Below are 26,402 nucleotides of genomic sequence, written 5' to 3'. Positions count from 1 at the left end.
CCACTTTCATTTCTGTGAATTGGCCGTGGCGCTGGGGCAGGAGGCACTGTACTTCCCATGCTTTGCTGACCCGTGGGGTCTTACGATTACTCGGCAACGCTCCATCACTGGGGAATATGTTTCCCTGCAGACGGTCCTTGCGCAGGCAGATTTTCCTACAGCCTCGTTGTCATAGGAGGGCCCCCATTCCCACACTTCGTTAGTGTAAAGTGGAATCGACCGGACGCGAGATTGACATGTGATTCAAGTCTTACTGTGTGCGAGGAAGGGTCTTGCGGTGAGTAGTAGTGGGCACTGTGCGACGACCCTCTGTCTAGGGTACGGCTTGGAATTTTAGAAGGCACAACTTTACACGGTGTAGGCTGTTCTCAAAGCGCTCTATGGGGTGTCAGGCAGGGAACATTAACATGGCACTATCTACATGCCATGTTATTTAGTATGACATTGGTTGCATTGCGACGCAGTGCCTGCTGCACAAGCCATGGGTTCGCTTGCTATTCATTGAAGGGAGACATTTAATGCATTGTTCAACACAGAATGGTGACAGTTGTACCATTTCAGAATGGAAGCATTTTCAATTTGCTACGCAGCAAAACCAGAATTGTGGCTTCAGTTGTCTTATATTATATATCCGGAGGCAATGTCAGAAGCTGCAAAATACCAGCCGGCAGCACACTAAGCTTAGCACCAAACCTAAGCTTAGGCCTTTATGAGGAACATCTGCTGGCACCACATAGAAACAGGTCCAGATATACACTGGGGGTCATTCCTCTGCAACCAAGGGCAGGTTTCAGGTCGCTTCAGTTAAGATATATTCACCCGCGCTTTAGCCAGGGCAGCAGGCGGGTGGTGTAGTTGTCATCTAATAAGTGGGCGGCGGTGCAAAAATGTTTGGTAAACACTACGTTAGAGCCATATGGCGACATGGTATTATTGACCATTCGGCATTCACAATATTCAGGAAAGGGCAGGTATTTGCACGGAATGTCCCCGTCTGGTTCCCACAGACTTGTCTGCCTTCTGGGTTATCCTTCTAGGGGTTAGAACCTGAGACTTGAAGGGGCATCTTCTGCTCCGGTGTCACAAATACGTTAATAGTCTAAGCTGGGGTAGATGTACCATGAAGGGCATGATTACTACTTGGGTTTTCCCTAAGTTCGGGGGTAAAAACCAGGTGGGAGCATTAAGTCTACAGTCCTTAGGAAGCATCCAGCATTCCTTCAATCCAAGCAAGGGCAGTTAGCGATAGATAAGTAACAGCGAGTGGGTAACAGACACCGGCTCTTCAGCAACATCGTGTCCCGGAGGCATGCGCGCTGCACAAACACAGAGCCTCAACCACAAGGGTGCCAAGTAGCAAAAACCAATAAATAGGTTTAAGAGGGGTGTCTCTGGCCTTACAGCTGTGTGAAGCCACTATCATTTAGAGGTATGCCCAGGTGAGAATTGGGTGCTGACAAGATTAAATGACTAGAGAGTGAAACCGTGTCTCTTGTTTTACTAGGGCGACCGGTATGGGTGATCGGGCATTCATATATCTCCAGGGTGGCTCAGTGGGCGGCGCACTGGAATTGGATGTGGCACTTCCCACAGACACAGTTTGAGTGGATGGGTTTCCCTGGCATGAGATGGAGCTGGCTCAGGAACAAACTGGAACAGAGACTACCGGCGCGGGGGGCACCACCCTAAATTTTAGTGATTCACCTGGGTGGGAATGACCTCATCGCCATGGGTAGAAGGCTTCTCCTGCAGGCCATGAAAAGCGACCTAGGCGAGATTTGTAAGCGCGTAGGGCAGTGCGACGTTCTCTGGTCAGAGATGATCCCACGCAGAACCTGGCGAGGGGCCAAATCGGGCGAGGCGGTTGAGCATTCACGGAAGTGACTCAATGGGGCAATGCGCAAGTTCACTGACCAGAGGGGCCTAGGCTTCATCAGACACAAGATGATCAAAGAGAACGAGAAGGGTTACTTTGAGGACGATGGAGTTCACTTATCGCCAGTAGACATGGACCTTTTCCTTTTAGACCTAAGCGAGGTACTAGAGATGAGAGGTTGCAGGTAGACTATTGCTGTGGTGGGGGCCCTGGCGGTGACAGGGGCCACCTCCAGAGCTGTGGCAGAGTTACAGGGCGATCTGGAAGCAGGCCGGTACCAAGGGTACCTCTGCGCGGCACCATAGGGGGTGCCAGAGCCAAATCCGAGGAGCCTCATGGGAGGGTCCGGGAAGCCGTTTCGGCGCCCCGCTAGTCCTTCAGGCGGTTGTGGGCCTGAACAACCGGGGGTTTGCTATGCGACGCTCTGCCCCGGGAAGGGGCGTGAGTAAAAGTTACCAATGGTCACGTGATCCTGTAAGAGAATCACTTGGAGGGCAGCAAAGGCGGGGTTCGCCCCAGTGCTGCCTGGCTCATCAGGCGGGCAGGCGGCCCAGTTGGTTGCCTGCCCTTGGATCGCCCATAAGATAACCCACCTATTACATAACAGTGTATGTAATAAACCTGCAGCAATTGTACCCAATCAAACAGTCTGTGTTGTGTGTTTATTATTGGGAAATGTATATTGGTTGGAGGGGTGGACAGAGGGATGCCAATGACGATACTATGCCGCTGACCACGGCACCCACAGGGGGCCACTAGAGCGGTCGGCGCCCTAGTATCACCTGGGCACTGGTCACCCCTCACCCTGATTGATTTTGTAATTTCCTCGTTTCAAGCCACCCAAGTGGTGAGATTATCCCTGAACCATCACTTTCAACCAAGCAAAAAACTTTAATGCCTTGGCGTTACCAACAAATTTTCAAGAGCACATTTTCACAAACACATTCTCAATTCTGCTCTCACTGCTTGTATTCTGGAGGGTTGAGGGAAGCACAGGCCCAAATTTCAGAGATTTCCTCTCCACAGTGATAAGTCCACCTTTCTTCCAACGATAGACGTTCTGCACGATAAAGTCTGAAGGGATTTATTTTCCCCTGTTATGACTCTAGGAATGCTTAGCAAGGCAGATCACCAAACAAGACATAACATCTAATAAGCCTCCGATAGAAACATCAAGATGCTTGAATTGATGTCCTACCACTGATGCTATCCTAGTAAAATCCCTTAATGTCATCATCATAAGCAAGTATTTATACATTTCAAACATCACAATTGTTCTACCAGAAAGCTACCAGTTGTGGCAATTTATAATGTATCAGACATTAGTATTTTAGTTTCGTTAACATTGATTGTGAGTTGATTATTATGAACTTAACGCAATTCAGAAGAGTTAAAAAAAATTGAGAGACTGGTGAAATAGCTATGACTCTGTGGTAAGAAGCAAGTTGAAGAATAGTTTTCAAGAGTATAAAAAGAAAGTTGTGACAGCTAAAGCCAGTTACTATGCCAACAGAAATCTAACAGCCCAAACCTCCACCAGATATGTTTTTACCATATCTAGATCATCAAAAAATACCCTGAAACGATGAAATCTCCCTTGGAGGCATCCCAAATTCTAAGGGTTGTTTAAGGATAAAATCAGAGTTACTAATGAGATCTTTCATCTTGAAACTGTCGCCCTGGGTGAGGACACAGCTGTTTTTTCAGTATCCCCAAATAAACCTCAACAAAAGCTGGCTGCCTGCTATCCTATTAAATTGGCCGATCTGCCTAAACTGCTGGACACAAGTGGTTCAGGCTCTCCTCTCTATACCTGTCCCCTGCCAGATCATATAGAAAGGGCTCACAGTGATGTATCAAGCACTTCTGGAGTTGGCAAAAGTGCCCCAAATTTGGAAATAGCCAGTTTTGATAATTCTGTTAAAAGAAGGCTAATTCTGATCCAGAGGTAAAGGGGACATTTTGACCCATATCACTCGTGCCATTATCGATACAAATCCCTGAGTAGATTGTGAATATTCAACTTCCATCCTTTTTAGGAGACATTTGGACTTTCAATAGGGCCCAACCGTGCTTTTGGTGTGGTTTAAGTGCAGAGGCAACTTTAGTCTGTGTCCTGGATCATTTCAGACAGCTCGCCTTTTAGGGCAATTCTTCAACCCTGGTGCTACTGGATCTCTCCGAAGCCTTTGAAATTGTCTTGCACAGCTGATTACTGAGGGGCTAGGGGAGGTCAGTATATAGGGTTCAAATAGTATCTAATGGAGAGATCCAGGCAGTTCAACTGGGAGTTTAGTGTCCATCCTAAGCCCTACTTTGTTTAATTTGTATGTTCAACCACTTGTATGTTAACATTCCAGTCATGTCATAGAAAACAAAGCTACTGATGAATGTAGGGAAAAATTCCCCCAAAATCTAGCCACCTAGATTGTGGCCTGAGCAAATGGACCCTCATCCATCCTGGCCTTTGGGGTTTGGGATCCGAGTGTTTAAATCAATTAAGTGTTGATCTTGGCCAGTCATGTGAATATCATATCCACTGTTTACATTAACTTAATATACCCTTATAGCCTGATGTAGTGGGCTATACTAGACATTAAAGGTCCGCTCCAGCGTCGGCTCAGGTCTTTAACAAGTGAGCGGGCCTTTACTTGCGAGTATAGCCTGCTACGGCAGCCTAGAAGACTACTAGAACATTTCGCCCTTTGAGGGTAGAATGTCCTAATTATAAAGACAAAGGCCTCTCAGAACTCCAGGGAGCTGAAATCCCAGAGGCTCTGAAGACGTTAATTCACAGCTGTTGCTGTGATTGTTCAACAGCTAACATCCAAGCACAGGGCCACAGCTCTTAGCTGTTGACCATTCACAGCAATAGCTGTGAAAGGGGCCCGAAGTCAGCCTCTAGCTTTCTCTGGGCTCAGCTGAATTGCTTTTTAGATCTCGCCTAGCTATTGCGATAGCAATCGCTATGCGAGACTCTAGTAAAGGGGCTCCCAAAAGCGGATTGCATGGCGAGCACGCGCACAATCACGTGCATCGTGCCTCCATGCAATCCGTTTGGTATCGTACTTCAAAGGGTCCGCTGCCCCGCCTGGAATGCGCTTCCCCGCCCCCGCCAAGCGCGCGCCTCACGCTCCGCCGGGCTTGTCTTGTTTATCCTTCGTAGCATTTTCTCAAGCTGGGCTTTCATACCGTACATCTCTGGGATGCGTGTTTTTTTTTTGTTATGCTCGTGCCTTTCCCCGTCCCTCGTTGCTAGTTTTAAAGATAAGAGGAATTTATATGCATCCTCGTTTGTTTTGACTGAACGAAGGGAATATATTCACCCTGAAAAGAGCACTGTGCCAGCAACCCGTCTGTGCTGAGGTACGACGCAACTCCCCCTTCGCAGCTACAATTCCGTTCTGCACAAAGGCTATGCAACTGCACAACCTGTGTACTTCACAGTGCTGCTTCCCAGCCTGCACTGACTGCACTGAATCCGCAACACGGCAGTGCAACCACCGAGGAATGCTGAGCTCACACACACCACCAATTCGTCCCCTCAGCCTGTACTCAATGCCCATCCTGGACTGTAGCGCTATATAAGGCATTAATGCTCCTTAAGGGCCATTTCACCGCACAAAACCCGCCTAAAGGCAGTGCGGCGCTGTTCATGCCCTTAGGCGCATTTAACAATACATTAACTCTAGAGTAACAGCATATCGGGGACTGTAAATACAGACACCAAGCGCACTGCTATAAAACACCCCATCTCAGGAGCTTCAAAACAGACAGAGTACACAGTGAACTGCTAACAAAATACCTGTCAGGGTCTTTGCGAACCAGGATATTAACAACGTCGTCGAGAGACGGCATATCACGTCTTTCAAAACAAAACTACCCAGCAACCAGTGTAACCAAACTGGTACTCAGGGTCTTTGTGTACTGGGACACCAAACAAAGAGAAAAGACGTTGTGGACTTTCAACATCAGAGCGTCATGGCATGAATTTAAAAAAGAAAACAGACACTCGGAGCACAGTGTAAAGAAACTGCACCTTGCGAACTTAAATAAAACAGATGCCGGTGCGCAGAGTAAAGCAACAGAATGGCAGGATTTTAGAAACAGATATCCTGTGCGAACTGCATCTCAGAGCTTTTAAAGTCTTGGGAGACACAGCACCACAAGTAAACAAATGCAGGGTAGTCTTACAACTTGTCTTCTAGTCCCACTTGGAGAATGACCATGGTTCAGGAAGACCGGGGCCTCCTTGCGTGACGTGGATTCATGGGTGTTTGCACCCGCTCTTCACCCACCCCCTGCTCCCACCATCGCTTCACTTCAGCATACAGAACCTCAACCCACCTGCATGTGGTCTCACTACCCTTACCTTCAGCCCGCAGATTTACCTCAACTGTTCTCGTTTCCACCACTACCCTAACACAAGTACAGTGTACCCCAAACATCCTCGCATACACCCCCACACCCAGCGTCCCCCAAACCTTCTCGCATATCCCCTTATGCACAGAACCCATCTCTCATCATACCCCTACACACGCACTTTATACCAAAACATCCCTGCACACTCCCACACACGCAGTGTACCCCAACCTTCCTTGCATACCCCTCACACAGAGTGCACCCCAAACCTACTCTCATACCCGCACACACGCAGTGTATCCCAACCCACCTAGCATACCCCAGGCACAGAGTGTACTCCTACCCTCCTTTCATACCCCCCACACTTGCAATGCAATAGGTCTCGCATTACTGAGCTATTGGTGTTGCATTATTATTAGCAATGCCAATAGCTCAGACTTTAATAATGCGAGACCTATTGCATTGCAAATGCTTGTTATCATTCAACCAGGCCAGGGAGACCCAGGTGCTGAGAAGCATTTCCCCGTCACTCCTCTAGAGCTCAAGTCAAAATGTGAAGTACTGGAGGAGAAAGGGGGAAGGCTCCGGTCTGCCCTGAAGCACAGCCTCTGCTTTTCCCCTTACCCTGCCCTCTCCATATATTTTGGAGAGGAAGGGAAAAGAGAAAGGCAAACACTGTATATTAGAACATTGAAATGCTGGGAGCAGTGGGCCTCTATCCGTTTATATAGACATCTTCCGCTCCTTTGTCTTCAATCGAGCTCTAAATATTCCAATGTTCTAATATATGTTTATAGCCCAGCGATGGAGGGCTATAAGACTATTAGAAAATTCTGCCACTAGAGGGCAGATTGTTCTAACAAATAAAACAAAGACCTCTCAGAGCCCGAGGGGTTTTAAATCCCCTCAGGCTCCGAGAGGCCTTTGTAAAACAACATTAGAATGTTGCTTTGCGAACTTTTACCGGTCCGTAGAAGCTCGGAGCACTCTATTGCATTCAATGGAGTGTTCCACATTCTAATGTTCTAATAAGAGTTCTATCATCCTGGCCTTCCTACCAGCTCAGACTAGACTTTAGGTAGTAAAAGATATTATTCCAAGTTGTGAGAGCAGAAACTTTCCTATAAAAATTAGTCACTGCTAATGATAATCTGCCTTGGGCTTCAAATATGAAAAATGCATTTTAAAATGACGCTCATACATTTGGTGCTGAAAACACAAGGCTTTCATATTCAATGCCAGACCTTAATTAGACTCTTTCCCTGTAATAAATAAATGCTTTAGGAAATACTGAACCATGCACAAATACACTTAAAGTGACTGCCTTAAGATTTTTTCCTAATTGTAGAAATGTGCTTTTTATTAAACTTACAAAGTAAAACATGTGTGCAGAATTAATGTGCACTTTGTATTAAATTCAAACAACATTTAATAGTGCGAAACACAGTGACAGCCTGCTAAAATAATAGTTGAGAATTTGCTTTCAGACCCGCTTGAAAAGCTGACCTCAGCTTATGCCTCAAGATAACATAGGAAAAGGAATGTTGCCTTTCATTTTGTGAAATAAAGACTTCTCAAGTAAATTACAGGATGCAACTCAGAGCTTTGACTAAAATCATATTTTGTTGCTGGTAAAATGTTATAGTTCACAACAGAGCACCATTCATTCATTCATTCATTAAGACTTTATTCGGTTATAAAACAATGATAACCATAAAAGTACATAAAAAGACATATTATATCACATTTCATAATCCAAAATTCAAATTTCAAGTTTGAGCATTTCATACTTCAGATAATTTCAAGTCAATAGTGATAAAATAAAATGAGTGTTAAAAGGCACATGGGCTCTAAAATACATTTAAAACAGTATCGATTTTCTTAAATGGAAAACATTTCTTAGAAATACAGAAACCGAGGCGACCGTGAATATATCCTCAAGTTTTCGTATAATCAAAAAGGCAGGTCGGCATTGTCTAAGATTCATATATTTTATGATTGGCTTAATCCACCTTTCCCTAGGTATAACATAATATTTACAAAAGAATAAAATATGAATGTCCGATTGGGAGGAAATGTTATCACAGGGGCATTTAATAATTCCAGCTGACCAATCATTCTTTACAGGAAAACTCACAGACCTAAAAAGAAACCCAAGTCTAAAACGTATCAGCAGGAACTTTTCATGTTCCGTCAACCGCAGGGTTAAGTATGGTTGGATATCCTGCGATATTAAAATCAATTGATGGGACATCACAGTTTTCTTTGTCAGTACCGTTCGTTCTCTTAACTTCTCTAGGTACATAATACATAACCTTTTCAGTTCCTTCCTAGAGATCGTTGCCATAGACTCAGGATCATCATAAAATTCCGGGTGGTTAATGTGGCCGCAGAAGCTTTTAATATACTTCAGCCATTTTATTCGGTGCACATTCTCCAGATTTAGGGTATCCCTCAATATGAGGCGATTCAGATGACACTCAATTGTAGTCCAAACCCTATACCACAGGAGGACAGGTTGAATTCTAATGAGGTCCTCAATATATAACATACCAAGCTCAGCATGGACGTTAAAAGTGGATGTGCCGTCTGGAGTAGCTAAAAGAAATTTCAAAAAACTATTCTCTGTTAGCTGAATACTAGCTACATTTGAGTAACCCCAAATTCCTGCACCATAAGTTGCCACGGCCACACAACTGGATTTGTAAATACACAATAACTCTTTCAATGGTTTGTTACCCATCTTTTTACTAAAAAGTTTAAGGGCCATTATGGACTTAGTGAATTGCATGTTTCTCCCCTTAACTGCAGCATTCCACTGACCTGAGCATTCAAACATAATTCCTAAATAGGGGAAAGTAGAAATATGTTCTAATGGCTTAGACTCTATGAACATAACTTTTTTCCTCTGTTTAGTTTTGGTGCCACAATTCATGGAATAAGTTTTTGTACAGTTCACCCTCAGGTCCAAACTAGTCATAAAAGTGGAAAAGGAAGTAATCATAGTTTGCATTGCAACAGGGGTCCTTGCCATCAGAACGGTATCATCGGCATAAATTAAGGCCGGGATATGGCGTTTTATTGCCGATGGCATATCTGTGCAGTCCCTCAGCAAGACATCCTCAAGCCCATTGATGTAGATTGTAAATAAGAACGGAGCAAGGACGCATCCTTGTCTTACTCCCCTTGCAATATTAAACATTCTGGTGCATTCTCCCTTTAGACCAAATCTAACTGTAGCCCTGGCCCCATTGTATAACTCTCTTAGGAAACAAATAATATTATCCTCAACTCCCAATCGTGTTAAAATTAACCATAGTTTGCTGTGTGTAACGCAGTCAAAGGCGGAAGTTAAATCTACGAAAGTTAAAAACATTTTCCCGCCCTTAGCCTTGGTATATTTTTCCAATAGGATGAATAAGTTGAGTCCTTGGTCAACAGTCCCGACCCCTTCCCTAAACCCATATTGCAAGTCGCTGATAATCTTGTGCTCGTCTGCCCACACCTGCAACCTTTCAAGAATAACCCTGCCCACAATTTTGATGGTAGAATCGAGTAGGGATATAGGGCGATAGCATTTACAGCTTTCCCTATCGCCCTTTTTAAAGATTGGTACTATTATTGATTCATACCAGGTGTTAGGGAGACCTAGCTTACAGGCAGCGTTCAAAAATCTAGTTAATAGGGGAGCCCATAGTGTGAGATTATCTTTAAAAACATCTACAGGTACCCCATCAGGGCCTGGTGCCTTGCCCCCCTGGCTCAAACTAATACCCTTCAACACCTCACTCAATGTAAATGTGAGGTTCAAGCTCTTAAATTTTGTGGATATGTTAGGTAAATCTTGTTTTAACGAATCACTCAAAGGGTCAACGAGGCTGTAAAGGGACTCGAAATAACTCACCCATTCATTCTCACCAATGGCTATCTCAATCCTCGCCTTGGTGTCATCCTTAAAATATGGTGCGTTTACTGCCCTCCAAAAGGCAGTCATATCTCTCCGTTCTGAAGCACTTAGTAGTTCCTCCGACGCTTCCTTCTTTAAGCTGGCCCTCCTATTCTTGATTGCCAGTTTGTAAGACAGAGCACCATTCATAACTGACTAAGGGGCATATTATCAAGCCAGGTGATAAAAACTGCAGCTAAAACGGCGATAATGGGCTTCATAATATGCTCTATGGAATTCCAATTGAAGCCCATGTTAAATGTGAAGGACGTCTAACATGGGCTTCAATTGGAATTCCATAGAGCATATTATCAAGCTCATTATCGCCGTTTTCTGTCGCTAAAGCGGCGATAATCTTATTGCATGGCTTGATAATATGCCCCTAAAAGCTTTATTTTATTTGCTGAATGAAAGCAGAAAACACGCATCTCTTTTAACAATTTCATGTTATGATCTAATGGATTTATAGAAGAATGCTGAATTTTCATTGGATGGAGACGAGAACATGCCACATGCTTTTGCAACATGAATTACTGTAATTTAGAATGTGTTCCAAGTTTTAGGAATTCAGATTCAGCTGAGAGAGGATTTGGAACAGACAGATCAGCAGACAGAGCAGATGAAGTCAGACAAGAGTGAGATTCCGATTTAGTTGGGTTTGGAGCAGCAGTTAATGAGAGCAGATGAGGGGGAGCTGCAGCAGATAAGTTTGGGAGACAGCACCAGCGGATGAGCAGCAGATAAGAGCAGGACAGGACAAAGCAGAGCAGAGAAGACAGGCTAAGCCCTTTTGGCATCTATCAGACCTAAGCTTTATGCTTTAACTAATTGGCTTTGCCAAGGCGTATTTGTTTACTGCTTTATTTCTCTTTATGGGAAATTATACACTTAGTAATTATCAATGTTGAGCTTCATTGCTCCATTCTCACTCTTGCCTTTACTTTTGAACTCTTCATGAGTTCTGACTGACACTTGCACCCCATTTCGAAGAAGAGGGATTTTCCTTTATGGAAAGTGCTGATTACATCATGTTGTTATGATCTGCACTAACCATATTTTTCTATTTTCAGTTCTGAAACCTGATTGATATTTGACCAATGAATAATGAATCAGAAATATCTAAACTTTAATTAGAAAATAAAACCCTGTAAAACTACTCACGACTCTCTATGGTGACTGAAATTTGGAATTGTATTTAAAATTGCTTATGATGATGAAGTAGCTCTTTTGAACAAAATATGGTGGCAAAGATCCATCACCTGAGCAAGTAGAAATTGGTGTGGGAATGGGTCCTAATGGTGATTGAAAGTTTGTACCACATTTATCTAAATTTGACCCAAAGATTTCGCGCTCACAGTCAACTCAATAATTGTAACTCTCTGTTTCATGCATCCTCTACCACTTTACTAAAACAACTACAGTGGATTAAAAATGCCATCGCTCGTTTGGTGTTGGGTTTATCTAAAGGATCGTCGGCCTCTCAGGCACTCAGACCTCTTAACAGTCTCTCGATATCTTAGTGGATTTAATTCAAGGTTGTGTGCCAGGATTTCAGGGCCTTCCATCAAGCACAACCCAAATGCCTGCAAGATAAACTCCATTTTTATCTCCCCCCTTGTTATTTGAGATCAGCCAATGCTTGCCTTTTGTAGGCCCCTGGGATACGTCAGACACAGATGGGAGGCCAAGCAATTTTGGTGAAAGCTGCCATGCTGTGGAACTTCCCACCCCGTACTAAAGGCTGCACGACACACTGCCTGGGTCCCATAAGGAATCAAAGACAAGCCTTTTTCCAAGTAAAGAGGATTCTCCCTTTCCATCACTTCATCCGAATAGCAACAGGACACTATTTGGTATTTGTTGTGCTCTATGAATGGCCATTACATTACTTTTCATTCCTTCCACTCCAACTCCTTGGTTTTTTTCTGGAAATCAATTTGTTTTTATTCTAGCATGGCCATGTTGTCAGTGGAAGACAAGCTTCCCTTACCTATTTTGAGAGAAACAGAGGAGGATAACTCAGCCAGCACAGACAGAGGAGCCAAAAAATGATGAATAGTGCTGTGGCCAATGGACAACCTTGATTAAGGCCATTCTGGATTGATATGTTCCTGGTTAGTGGCCTGTTCAAGTCGACATCTGTGTGGGCTCAGTTTTGACCATGAAGCCACATGAGAATTGACAATGAGCCCATTGGAATGTCCTGAAACTCAATTTTGCCATGAGACCAATGGACAGCAGAATTGAAGACTGCATGGAAATCCACGAACAGCCAGCAAAACCGGGCAAACTGCTCCATCGATCTCCGTGCAAACTCCCCAAGTGTGGAAAGCAGGGCCATGAAGCCACTTCAGTGCGGGGGGGAACCCTTCAGGGGCCGATAAACTCTTCAGAGGGCCCCCAGTCAGCTCAAGGCCAATGAATGTCTGTGAGATATGGGAGTCAGTGGTCTGCTTCAGTGGGCATAATTGTGTCTTACACTGCTGTAGCACCTTTTGCATCACTTCACACAATGTCTCCGAATTTGCCTGTTGAGCAGTACTCTTCTTCTCTTAATACCACTGATTGAAAATACATTTCTCAGTTCAATGAACTTTAACAACTTTTTCAGCCCTTGTTAATCCGTGTGCCTGTAGTGTTTATCACAGTAATTTTCGTTCATGGCCATACATTTAGAAAGAAGCCATCTCTTTTCTCTATTTGGTACACTTACTGCCAAGTCATTCATTCATATACCAAGTGCTTGTGCCAAGATGAGATATCCCCTGGACCGCTTGAAGGAAAACACAGATTTTCACAATAATCCCATTGGCAGTGCTGAGTACTGAACATGCAACCTATATACATTGTATACTTCGAGTTGTGAAAAACGCAAAGACTTTGGCCCTGCTTATTGATATAAAGCAGTAGTAGGGGTAAAAAAATAATTGGCAAAGCCAAATAGGTCTCGCTTTTTGGCTGCCAAATGCAGACCTATTGGCTTTGCCAATGGCTTTTGACGTTCTTTATCTAAAAAAAGGAGTTTTGGGAAAAGCTGTACTGTAATGTAGGAGTCCAATGGATGTAATTTTCACAGATAAACAAAATAACCTTTAAATGTAATTAGTGTTAGCTGCCTTTGAGAGATTACAAAATGATGATATGATAATTAAAGGGTATTACTACCTACGAGGCAATGAAATCCATGAAGAGACAGTTTGTTCCCTGGTGCAGTTGCATGGTTCAGCAAACTCAGTGTCAGGCAGATAAGATCCCCAAAATTAAAATTTGACACGCTTACTAACTCAATGAATAAGGGTGATGAGCGTGTATTGTGAGGTGGCATGATTAACGCATGCAAAAATCTAGTACCGCATGAAAGTATTTAGATGAGTGATCAGATCTACAAGAGAGTTCATAGTAACGCAGAAAACGAATTGTGTGTAAACCATTATAATGATCTCCACTAGATAAGCTTTATTATGAAATACGATATATGTACAAATTGATTTTAGTGTCTTTATAGGAAATTTTAAGTTTCGTTATAGAGTCTTTATATGTAGTGAACGCAGAAGAAACCTGATACTGAGCTCCCAAAGTCAGATTTTAAAACGTATATCGAATGTGAAGAATAAAAGTGGAGTGCAATTTATTAAAAATGTATGCTTTTTTATGTTTATGTAACGTGTATTGTAATAAAAACAGATGTACTTGTTTGAAGTGCTGTAGCTTTAATATTTTTACAAAAAAAGCTTTACATAATTGTCTGAAATATGTGGTGACTGTATTTAACATGATGCTTATCACCTCAGTTTCTCATTTACGTGTCATCCCTCGTTCAGTTGAGCAAAAGAGATCATGGTCAAATATTTAATGGCGAAAATGATGCCCCATTCTCCGGGGCAGATTTACAAGCCCCTTGCGCCACTTTTGCGTCCCTTTTCCCATGTTAAAGGTGATGCAAAAGTGGCGCAAGGGGCTTGTAAATCTGCCCCTCCAAGTTTATGGAGGCGCAAGCACAAAAAAGGGCCTGTCGAAAACCAGCCGGTATCGGGGATGGCGAGGAGGGCGCTCAGCTTTGTGCGCCTGCTGAACCTCGTTACCGGACGAGCGGGGGCATGAGGAGGCTGCAAACAGGGGCACAGCGCAGGAGGACCACACCTGGCGATCACCTCCCCTACCAGCTCATGTCCAGAGAGGAGTACCGACGGATAGAGCGGTGCCTCACATTTTGAGTGGATGCCAGGTGAGGCGAGGAGCGCACCCGCATAAAGCCGGGTATTTTCCAGTACTCCTGTCTGTAACCTTCCACTTTGGATTCACAGGAGTATGCAGGTTGTATTATTACCAACCTTTATTTTGTTTTCTTGCACTTAAGCACAGGTTGTTCTTGCAGTAGCGATTAGATCATAGGTCCTGACGAAAGCCTGGATTCAAATATCCGGAGGCCGAAACATGTAGACCTTTCACACTTTTGTGTATGGACTTTTTATAGTTATTTGTTAAAACTGTATACGCACTGTTTTAATATTGACACCAAGACAGCGCCTAATAAATTTGTTTTGTGTCTTAGTAGTCAATTTTAAATCACTTTTTTCACACACTGTTACTAGCACTGCAACCATCACCCTGAAAAACAGTTATTAGGCTCTTTCTGAGATCAAAAGTGTTTGTTACCATTCACAACTTTCTCAATACATCTGTTAATCCACAACCCTCAATTACATAAGGGAGTGTGGTCTAATAAGAGTTCCCAGATGATGAAGCAAGCTACCTCGGTGGGTGATGGGATCTCATCTTCTTTTTCGTGAGACTCTTTTAAACATTCAGTTCATTTAGTTGTTGTTTCGGTCATATATACTAGACCTACAGTTTTTTCTAGTGTTTTCTATGAGTATTAAAATGAGGATAAAAAACTGTATAGGTCTTTAAAGATTGTCCCTAGGACTCCCTATTTTGAATACCTGTGTTATGACTAGCAGTTGAACCTGCTGATCGAGCGGGTAATGGCGGTAATGGTGCACCGTGGGAGCAGCTGGTTGCTGGAGCAGGTCCTAGGTAGGGTGACCAACTGGCATGGGTGCAAATTCAGTACGGTGAGTGTAAAAAATCAGGACAAAGTGTCAAAAGTCAGGACACAAATACAGGACAAAGTGTCAAAATTCAGGACAGAAGGTCAATATTCAGGACAAAACTTTGGGACAAAAAGGTCAGTTTTACAGACCTATCAAAGGAGGTTGCGCAATAGTATATAAGTAGGTAAAGAGACAATCACTTGAGTACAAGTCAAAATAAGTTTATATTAGGTTGAGGCAATCATGCACTTCACGGTTTTCCGGTATGCACGCAGCTTTGAGCAACTGTGCAGGTCTTTTTGTGGTATTTCATATGATAATAATCTATTGATATGGTTACTGCATTAAGTTGTCCTGTCTGATATTTTGTTGACAATTTATGGTCCTGAGCAGGCATGTTTCGTGAGAGAAGTGGTCGGGAAGATAGCTCAGATACACTTTGTTACTAACATCTCATATCTGAGTGCCATTGTGAGATGCAAAGTGGCACACATAGGGGAACTAAAGGGAGGATTGCTGTGACAATCCCACTATAGGGAGCGCATTATGGGTGTTTCAGCAAGTAGTACTGGCTAACGGAAGTCAAAAAGGGGCTTTTACTGGCAGCTTTCTTAAAGAAGGCACTCTCAATACACTATTTCATAGTATATTTTGGATGCCTTGCCTTTTGCTACAAACACAATATACATCTCACGCACTGCTCATGGCACCATGAGGCTCTCCCTAAAACCTTACACCTAAATCTAAACATGCAAACATTTACGATTACTAGTTTAACATTCAAGTAGCAGTTGGGTGTTACCCAAAATGTCATATGCATAAAGTATAGATCACACACATAAGCACACAGCAAATACAGAAAAGTCACACATAGGCAAAGGAGTAGCCAGAAAATCAAAATACCTCCCACTTTGAACCAACGCTCTTATGGCACCAAGAAAGCAAAGTAAGTCATCACTACCCTCCCCAGAAGAGGTCTCCTGTCCAGGGATCTAGCCATTCATCCTTCCATCAAACCGCAGATATCCATCATTTCCTATTAACATTCTGTCATTCATTCATTCTTCCATCCATCATTCAGTCCTTCACCATTCATTCAGTCCTTCCATCTGTGTGCCCATCCATATCCAAACCTATTCAACCATTTGCAAACCTATCCAACCTCTCCATCATCTATCTCTGCATCCACCAAGGTTCCGATATAGAAGATTGGAATAACTGATTTAGTTTCGGTCATTGGAATATCAACAGCCAGCTATTATGAGACTGACTGCATATGGAACTACTGAGGTCACCCAGAGGATTCAACTGTATTGAGGTATGTTTGTGAGTGATGGTCTTAGGGTTCTTTTGGCAGACACGAATGACAACACTCTGAGGTGATTTTATACCTCAAAGTATTTTTTGCTAAGAAATAAAATGTTCTGTTCGATATTACTTTGTTGGCAAATACTCTCTCTTGATTGCGGAGCTCTAGTATAGGGTTCCTGCATGTGTGCAAGATGCCTCTTAGTCCTAGGACTTGGAGAAACTATAGTGAGTGTGTTGGTTATATGGCAGCGGAGAGCTTTTGCTCTAGATGCATCCTGTGATGCTGTTCACACTATCTTTTTGGAACTTTATTCACTTTATGGCTCTGTTTGATTGGAATTGGAGCGTCCCAGCGTTTGTTGCAATGCCCTGGGGTCGTGTTTAATGTTAGGAAGATAAATTGGACCATAAGTGGTCTGGCACTTAGATTTGATACTTTGATGTTGAGTGGGATCACTGTATGCAGCCCTTGACTGGTTTTGTGTGTGGGGCCACTTACTGCACATAGGCAATCTGAAAACATGGAAGTCATGAGTCATGCATGATGCACAGTGCCAGGAAGTGAGGTGACTGTGACTTGATGTTGTTTCCAGGGCTTTATGTGGGTAGAAAAAACTTGTGGGTCCCTCCAAAGGGACAGTCTGATGTAATTAAGGGTGTGGCTTGAAAACACTTACGCTAAAAATCTGTGCTTAGCAGTTGTTAGTTGCATAAAATAAATAAAAGCAGAAACTATGGCTTTGTTGTATATAATAGTGAAAATGCTTCTGCTCTGAAATGATGAGACTATGAAAGAACTATAGCCTCTTCATTTTAACTTCTTTTGCCGGCTTCTTTTCATGAACTGGCATATAGCAGCATGGGCGTTTTTGTACATTTCTTCCATCTGACAGAATGCCCTGCCCTAGACTGAGGCAGGAGGAGGCCACCATATGCTGTAACAGCCCAGACTGGCTCATTGTCATTATGTATGTGACAATCAGCCTGCATACAGAATGACAATGGGAAGGGCGGCACTGCTCTTGAGCACAGATGAGTGAGAGGCAGCCCCATCAGGGAGCAGAGGCTTCTCGCGGGGGAACAGCTCTGCTCCCTTCAGACTCCAAAATTACAGACAAAAGGCATCCATAAAAGAGATCGTCATGGACAATGGACGTGAGATCCAAATCACAGACGGTCTGTAAAATTTACGGATGCTTGGTCACCCTAACCCTAGGCCCCAACCACTAAAGCAGTGGGGTCCAGGAATGTGCAGATGTGAGGAGGTCCAGCCGAGGTGATACTAGGAGCAGCGATAGCAGCGATGTCTCGATGGACAACCCCCCTTCCAATCACAGGACAGCAAAGCAGACAAGGCGGGCCAGGCACGTGGTTAGCCGGAGCTAGAACAAAGGGCCAAGCAATGAGGAAAGGCAAGGCTGGGGCCGGTGGAAACAAAGGAGGTCCAGGTGTGATGACCAGCTGAGTTCCAGCAGCAGAGAGGCTTCATCATGAAGGTGTCCGCCTGCAAAAGGGAATGTTGCCACAACGGCGGCCCCACGCAAGAGGATGAGCACTATCATCTGCTTGCCCACGGACTATGGGAGCGCTGACAAGGTGCTTGGCAACACAGGCTTAATGGAGTCACTTAGAACTTCAACTGTGGTTCCCAACAGGAGTCCGGCATCAGGTGTGTGAACCCCAGGCAAAGAAGGGTGTGATGCATGTGGCTTGCGGAACGATGGGTTCTGGGTTAGTCCGTGCAGGACCAATAGGGCGCAATGAGTCAGGAGCGCGCAGGGGCGCAGCGCAGTAGTTCACTGAGTATGACTAATGGCAAGTCTGCCAGCGAATAAATTAGACCGTCACCAGGGGACCCACCCATAATCGTGCGCTAGACTGGATTAGGAAGTCTTGTTCCCCTGGCTGTAAAAGAGGGAATCTGGTAAAAAGAGTTCATAGACATCTTTTTGTTGCTCGCAGCCTAGCATACAGATTTAGACGTAGTTATGCAGGACAAGAAGGAGGAGGAAAGGAGGGACAGGCGCAGGCCCATGTTTGAGAAGTCCATGGACAACTGCCTGCATGCATTTCATACACTAACATGTGTCTTTGTTGAAATATTGCCCCACAGCCCAGCAGCACTATTCTTATATGAGCAGAAAGTCCACAAGGTGCAGCGCAAGTATCAAGGTGAAGACTGGTTGACATATGACGAGGGGTTCAGCACAAAAATGCAAGCATGGCCTATCATAGATTGGTACGATCAGGATGTCGCAGGCTAAACAGAACACATGATCGCTGTGCGTAAGCGAGTTGAACAGAGCAAACTCGCATTTTAGTCATATGGGAGCTAAAAAAAGAGGATTGGTACCAACAGAGGAGTAAGGGCAAGCAGCAGACCGGGAGGAGGTCCTCAAGGTCCCAGCCCACGATCTGCTAGAAATTTGAGAAGGGGGAATGCAAGTGGGGAAAAGCCTTCAAATTCAGACATGCATGTAGAGTCTGTGGAGGATACCACCCCTTTAGTGAGTGCAAAAAAGGGAAAAGGGCTAATGACAAGAGGGACCACTACAAGTAACATAAGACCTCATTTGGGGGTATACATATTTACACAAGAAACAGAGATATCTCCCACCCCCATACAAGTTATTTGTCTCATCCAATTACTTAATCGCTATCACAAACAGGATGATGTGCGTTTACTGGCAGAAGGTTTCCAAAAACGCTTTCCAATCCCCTATAAAGGTGAACAGGTATGGCGCCTCTGTAACAAATCTCAAATCCGTGACAGAAAATATTGAGGTTGCGACGCACAAAGTAGCCAAAGAGCTCGGATTGGGCCGCGTAGCTGTCCCATCTCAAGAACCAACTTTTGAGAATTTCATGGTCTCCCAACTAGGAGTCGTCCCCAAGAAAGAACTGGGTCAGTTATGGCTCTTTCGCCCCCTGTATTACCCACAGGGTGGGTCAATTGAAAGACGGTCTTGAACAAGACCAATGTTCATTATCATATGTCACAGTGGCTGATGCAGTGGATGTGCTGAGGGCAGCAGGTAGGGGAGCCTTAATGGCAAAGCAGACATTGAGTCTGAATTCTGATTCCTCCTGGTATGCTGGGACAGTTACCACTTGCTGAGCTTCCAGATCGATGGCGCTTTCTATTATGATAGATGCCATTCCATGGGCAGTGACATACCCAGCGCATATTTTGAGGCCTTTAGCACTTTCTTAGAGTGGGCACTGGGAGATAGATGTCTAGAAGGTGGGAGGTTGCATTACATTGATGACTTCGTCCCAGTGCAATGCAGAGCCTTGCTGGACTACTAGGCAAATTCAACTTTGCAACAAGAGTCTCCCTGTGGGAAGAGCATTTGCTAAGCGATTGATTTGGCTGATAAGGGGCCTCTCAGAGAAGCACTACAGGCTCCGGTTGAAGGTCGGGATCAAATGAGACCTCATGCAGTGGCAGAATTTCCTTGCCAACTTCAATTGAACTCTAGTCTGGTGGGATCTCTTGTTGTCTGCTGAGCAATTGACCCTCTTTACAGATGCTGCGTGGGGCGAAGGCTTCAGCTCATCCTAGAGTCAGCCTGGTGTGTAGCTTGGTGGCCAGACAGCTGGCATGAAGCAGGCTGGACAAAGAACGTGGTGCTGCTGGAGCTATTTCCTATTGAGTGCCATGTTTACTATTGTGAGGAAAGCTTGCCATTAGGAAAGTTACCATTTGGTCTGACAGCCACGTAGTGGTACAAGCAAAACAACTTGAGTGCAGCAAAGTGCCAGAGGGTGTTGGGTCTGGTGCGATGCTTGGTGGGCTGCCAGCTAAGGGCAAACAGCAATAAAAGGAAGGCATGCTTCTGATTGCGACAACTCAATCAGGGATGCTCTTTCTCATTTTCAGTCACCACAGTTCCACCAAATGGCACCATGGGCAGATGAGAAGATGACGCCATTCCCCATTGACCTGTGGGACGTGGTGGAATAGACCTAGCAGTCCTCAGTGACAAGCCCCTTGTACCCAAAACTGCTGCCACTTATCGCAAGTGCTGGAGGCTCTTCCAAAGGATGACGGGAGAAGCGACACACAGTAAGGTGGAAAGATGTATACACTGGGCATTCACCAGTGGGAAGTCAAATGCCTGGACATAGACCCACCTAAGCACAGTGGCTTTTTATTTCAAGTTGTACAGAGGGAAGGATAGAACCAATTATTTTTACTACCACACAGCAATGGGGAATGAGGCAAGAGTCAGGCGAGAAGCAAGGACGACAGTCAACTCATCGATTTCACCTGGTTAAGAACGCTATTGATTACGCTACCTGGCATTTGCATAACATCGGGCCTATTCAATCAAATCAATCATCTATCAATCAATCTGTATTTTTAAAGCACACTAACCACCATTGGGGTATCAAGGCAGCCTTTGCATTAGCACTCTTCTGGGCCTCCTGAGTCAGTGAGCTGATGGCTCTCTGCAGAACTAACCAAGGGAATGTGTGCCTGCGGCCGCATGACGTGGACTTGGGGGAAAGACATATGATACTAAACCTTCAACGCTCAAAGACTGGCCAGGAAGAAAAAAACAAAGTCCCTCGACTCAATTGCCTCATTTCCCCTGAGTACTGCCCCGTGTGCTTTATGTGTAGTTACCTGCAGAACATGCCAGAGGTCAGCCTCCTACTTTTCATGCACCTCGATGGAACGCATCTCAGCAGGAACGCATCTCAGCAGGAACGCATCTTAGCAAGTTCCAGTTCACAGACATGCTGCATATAGCATTAGCATGAGCTGATCTCATACCCGGGTCTTTCCGGTCACATTCCTTTCCAATCGGTGTTGCCACAACCTCTGCTACCTGCAACCTGGGGGAGGATGGGATCATGCAGCAGAGCAGGTGAAATTCAGCACCTTCCAGGCTTACATCAGAACACACAGTAACTAATGCAGGGCTTAATTTTGTTGCTATAGAGGTAGAGTGTCTTCATTGGTGTCTAGGAGACTGCGCAGTTTGCACCAGCCAGTGGGGAATTGGAGTTCGGACCAGAGCAAAAGAACCCCGAGACAGCGGCTTGCAGTGGCAGGTAAGTTTAATTTTTTTTTTTTTTTGTGTTATTTCCCACCGCCCCACTAGTTGTAATGAAGAGCAGCCGCTACCACAAAGATGCAATAAGAGACCATGCCCCAGTGACAGGCACCATTTACTAGCATCATTTCCTGGCCCGCTGTGTATTATCCGGCTTTACATTTTTTTTAGGGCTCGCGCCCTAGCGTTGCAGTGCGAAGCAGTGCTCGTGCAGGCGAGAGCCCTTTTGTACAGGGTTTTAAAACGGAGCCTGGAATCGCACACGCTTGTGCGTGTGCTTTTCCTTTTGGCTTCCGCGATTGGCCTTTGCGTGCGTGTTTCTCCCAAAGATTGCACGCAATAGGCCAAAGGCGGACGCATTGCTCCGCCCATGGCCTATTGGTGCCTATTACGCGCACCAAAGGCCATGTGGTTTCAATTATCGTGCCCAGACACGGGCGCGATAATTGAAACCACATGTTCGCTGTGGCGCACGTGTGCGCACCACTCGCAGGCGTCTTTTTTTTTTTTTTACAATAGCGATCGCAAAATCGCTTTCATTGCCACTTGTTTCTTAAGAGTTGTGTAGTGTGACAATTGCACATGGCTCATATATATTGCATTGAATGCTCTTTTTCTGGAACAATTGCATAACATATTAATGCAGTACTAAGAGCGGTACACATTGCGATTTTTATTACTTTTGACGGAAAAACAAAAAAATAAGAGGGTGGATACCGTGACTGCATGTTTTGTTTAAAAGTTGTTTTTATATTCGTAGAACTATGCGTCGTTAATGCGGTGGGCGGTATGTCCAGTGAGTGACGCCCTCACTATCAGCCATAGCATGATGCAGCCAGCATGCCAACCATTCCCAGGGCGGTGCCTTGTATGCTGTTTTCCAGCAAAGACACCACCCGCTGGCACCAGCACGAGTACAGATTAATTGTAGTGACAAGAGTGTCATGGTGAGCACTAGTGTAAGTGAGGATGGTGACCCCTCCTACAACCTTGTTGTGTTGTGAAAGGGGTGGTGCAGATGGCCCTGAAAATCCCCGGTGCAACTGCACCTGCCACACCACTAAAAACCACGCTTCCGAGGACCTCCTAGGCGGCACTGCAGCACAGCACAGATCTGCAGGACACCTTCCCATTCATATTGGCTGCTACCGAGGGATCAGGGGCGCGTATAGAGCAGGGTCTCCTGTGGCTATTGGCCAGCCGGTTTGACATTCAGGGCCTATACAAGCTTGCTGCACAGATTGCGTAACCTGACAGCCTCAGCCTGCAGTCACAGTACACCAGTTTAGTCGGTTGAGCTCCTGCTGCAGCGATGTGTGAGTGTAACCTGCAGGAGTGAAAGTTCGTGTTGAGGTGGTGCCGACGAAGTCTTTCATCCTCCAGAATGAGTGCCCTGGATTTAATGTAGATGTTAGGGTTCCTTCCCGCTGCAATGCAGCCAGCGTCCTACTTCCTCGGTCAATAGTGCGACTGTTGCAATTGGCCCTTTTTGCAGGGTCATCCCTGAACTTTTTGCCTTCCTCCTATATTTTTTCTGACCTGTTGTTGGCTGTTTTATGACTCTGGGCACTTTACCACTGCTGATCAGTGCTACAGTGCATATGCTCTCCCTATTGTAAATGAATGGATTGATTAGTGATTCCATGATTGACTGATTTGGTTTACTTGTCAGACCCTAGTATAGTGCACTGAGTGTGCCCAGGGCTTGTAAATCCAAATGCTGCTGGTGGGCTTGCAGCACTGGTTGTGCCACCCACAGAAGCAGCCTGTAAAAGTGTGTCTAAGGTCTGCCATTGCATAGCCTGTGTGCAGTCTGGTACTGTCACGCTGACTGGGCAAGTGCACCCACTTGCCAGTCCCTAAACCTTCCCTTTTCTTCATATCAGACACCCCTATGGTACGCCCAAGGGCAGGGTGCATCGTAAGTATAAGGTGGGACATGCCCTGATGTGTGTGGCATGTCCTATAAGTGAATTACAGCCATTTTCGTTTTTCACTATTGCAAGGCTACCTGTTCTCCATAGGCCAGAATGGGCAGTTTGGTTATTACATTTTATAATCCTAAACTGACTCAGGGAACATGGTAGAAATTCGAATTTAGTATGCCTGAACTCAGAATGATAAAATACTTCTTTTATTAAAGTTGGTTTTAACATTCTGTGTTTGAAAATGCCACTTTTAGAAAGTAGGCATTTTCTTGTCTAACCATTCAAACCTGCCTCTGCTAGGCTGTGTGTATCTCTTTGTCTGGAGTTTGAGTGACAGGACTGGGGAATTCCAGGAGACAGGGTGAGGTGTCCCAGTGGTGAATAGAGAGATCTACATCCAGATGAGTGGGAGTAGCTGCACCTGGGACCTGAATAGGGCTGTGCCTGCCTTCCACAATGCTGGCTCCACCTCCTGGGGAGCGGCGGATGTCTCTGCCCTGCACAGTGAATGAAGAGAAGGAATCCTGTCAACAAAGTGCTCCAGTGCAGTACTTGCCTTCCACAATGCTGGCTTCACCTCCTGTGGGGCGGCTAATGGTTCTGCCCTGCACTGTGAAAGGAAAGGAGAGGTCTGGTAAACAGAGTGCTCAGGAACTGGTTTGGACTGGGCAAAGGCCCCTCTGCCTTCAGAGGACAAAGGATTTCTGGGTATAAATACTGGGACCCTGATCCCAAGAATTTAGATCACTTTGGGAAAACAAGAAGAACCTCTGCTGAGGGAGGAACCAGAAGAAGCTGAGGAGGAAACTATCCCTGAAACTTGGGGATTGGCCTGCAGTGGTTGCCTTACTGCCAAAGAGAGGAGAAAGGAACTTTGTGTGTACTTTTGCTCAACTTGTGAAGGATCTCCAAGGGCATGGAAAAGAGCTTGCCTCCTGCTGAAGTCTCAGGAACAACAGACTTCACCCCCCAGCTCCCAAGAGTTCCTGCTGCTGTTGTTGGGCCTTCTGAGGGACTGCGTGTCGCAAGGAGCTGGAAGCACGACTCAAGAAGGAGAAGTGTGCCGCCGTCGGAGCTGTTGTCGTCGCATCTCGTAAAGTGTGTCGCCGCTGCAGCATCGCATCGAGCGGAAGCGTCTCGCATCATCCAGGAAGTGTCTCGCAACATCGAAGAAGCGTGTCGCCATCGCAGACATCGTAGCTGACGCATTGCACCGCATCAAGAGAAGTGTCTCGCATCGAGGAAGAAGCGTGTCGCCGTCGCAGCCATCGTAGTTGTTGCATTGCACCGCATCAAGAAAAGCGCCTCGCATCCACGGAGAAGCGCGCCGCCGTCGGAGCTGCTGTCGTCGCATCACGTAAAGTGGTGTCGCCGCTGCAGCATCGCATCGAGCAGAAGCGTCTCGCAAACGTCGGTGAAGAGTGCCGCTGCCAAGGCCGCTGTCATCGCATCGCGTAAAGGGTGTCGCCGCTGCAGCTGACGCATTGTGTCGAGTCTTCTCGCAATATCGGAGAAGCGTAACGCATCTGGAAGATCGTCACGTCTTTATTTCTTTGCACCAAAGACTTCATCGCATCAACATCGTTGCAACACTTTCGTTGCCCTGCGTGTCGCATCTAAAAGGTACATTGACTTAAAGTGTCGCGTTTAAGAACTTAAGAGAACTAAGCAAAATGCTACCATCTAAGTTACAGTATTGTGTGTTTTTGTCGTTTAATGGTCTTGTGGTAAATCTATATAAAGAATACTTAATTTTAATATAAAACCTGTGTGGTGTCCATTTGTAGTGTTGTCACTTGGTTACTGTATGTGTTCACAAATGCTTTACACACTGCCTCTGAGATAAGCCTGTCTGCTCGTGCCAAGCTACCAAGGGGGTGAGCAGGGGTTATTTTGGGAGTCTACCCCTTTACCCTGACTAGAGGAGGAGGTCCCTATTTGTCACAAGTGCAAACCTGTGCCAACTAGAGACCCCCAAGTCTAACAGCGACAGTGCAATGAATGTCCCTGGCCCTAAACTTTACATGGCACATGCAGTGCTCATCTTTCTGTCTTGGACTTCCGGTCTGCACTGCCTCTCAGCTGCAACGTGTACTGAATGCAGCAGTACGTTTGTTACTCAGGCTGCCCTCGTTCGCCCCCCACAGCTCACCCCACACACACATTTACATTCCCCAAAATGGCTTCAGGTGAGGGTGCTTTTAAAAGTGCCTCAAGCCCTGGCATCACAAGGGCCCTGCCTTTTTAGACTGATATTTCCCTGCTTCCATTCTGGACTCCATTTAGGATGGCATCAGAGCCACGCATCATAAATAAAAACATTAATAAATACAAGTCCCGGGTGTGGTCCTCGTGTATAGTATGACATCAGAGAGTGCCCTAGAACATAAAAGCATTTAGTAAGGGTGCCAAGAGGGGCCCTACTTCAAGCCAGGCACATGAGCCTCGCTGCCGCGGGTTGGCTAGGAAAAGGCCAACTTCATTGGTGTGCCGTGGTCCTTCCATCTGCTGGGGTGCGGGGGCTGCCATAGTGGGAAAATCCATGCCCACTGTCCAAATTGTTCCCTCTAATCCACTGGAAAGTGTGTACGGAGCCAGTACTTGGCCTAAAACTGCACACAGAGCAAAGCAGCAGCTGAATGGGGAAGGTCAAGCCCTGCATTGCAGCGCAGCACAGTGCAGTGCAGCACAGTACAGAGCAGCGCAGTGCAGTGCAGCACAGCGCAGTGGCCTGCACACTCCTGCAGGTAACGCTTACAGTCAATGTATGTGCTGTGAATATCTCTACGGTGCCAAGCTGGCACTCTGTATGCAGTCAATAGGACCCTGATGCCATCCTGATAATGTGTGTTCAGTCAA

This window comes from Triturus cristatus, chromosome 9, assembly GCF_964204655.1.
Source record: "Triturus cristatus chromosome 9, aTriCri1.1, whole genome shotgun sequence".
In the NCBI taxonomy this organism is placed as follows: domain Eukaryota; kingdom Metazoa; phylum Chordata; class Amphibia; order Caudata; family Salamandridae; genus Triturus; species Triturus cristatus.
Note: the sequence above shows the minus strand (reverse complement) of the source record.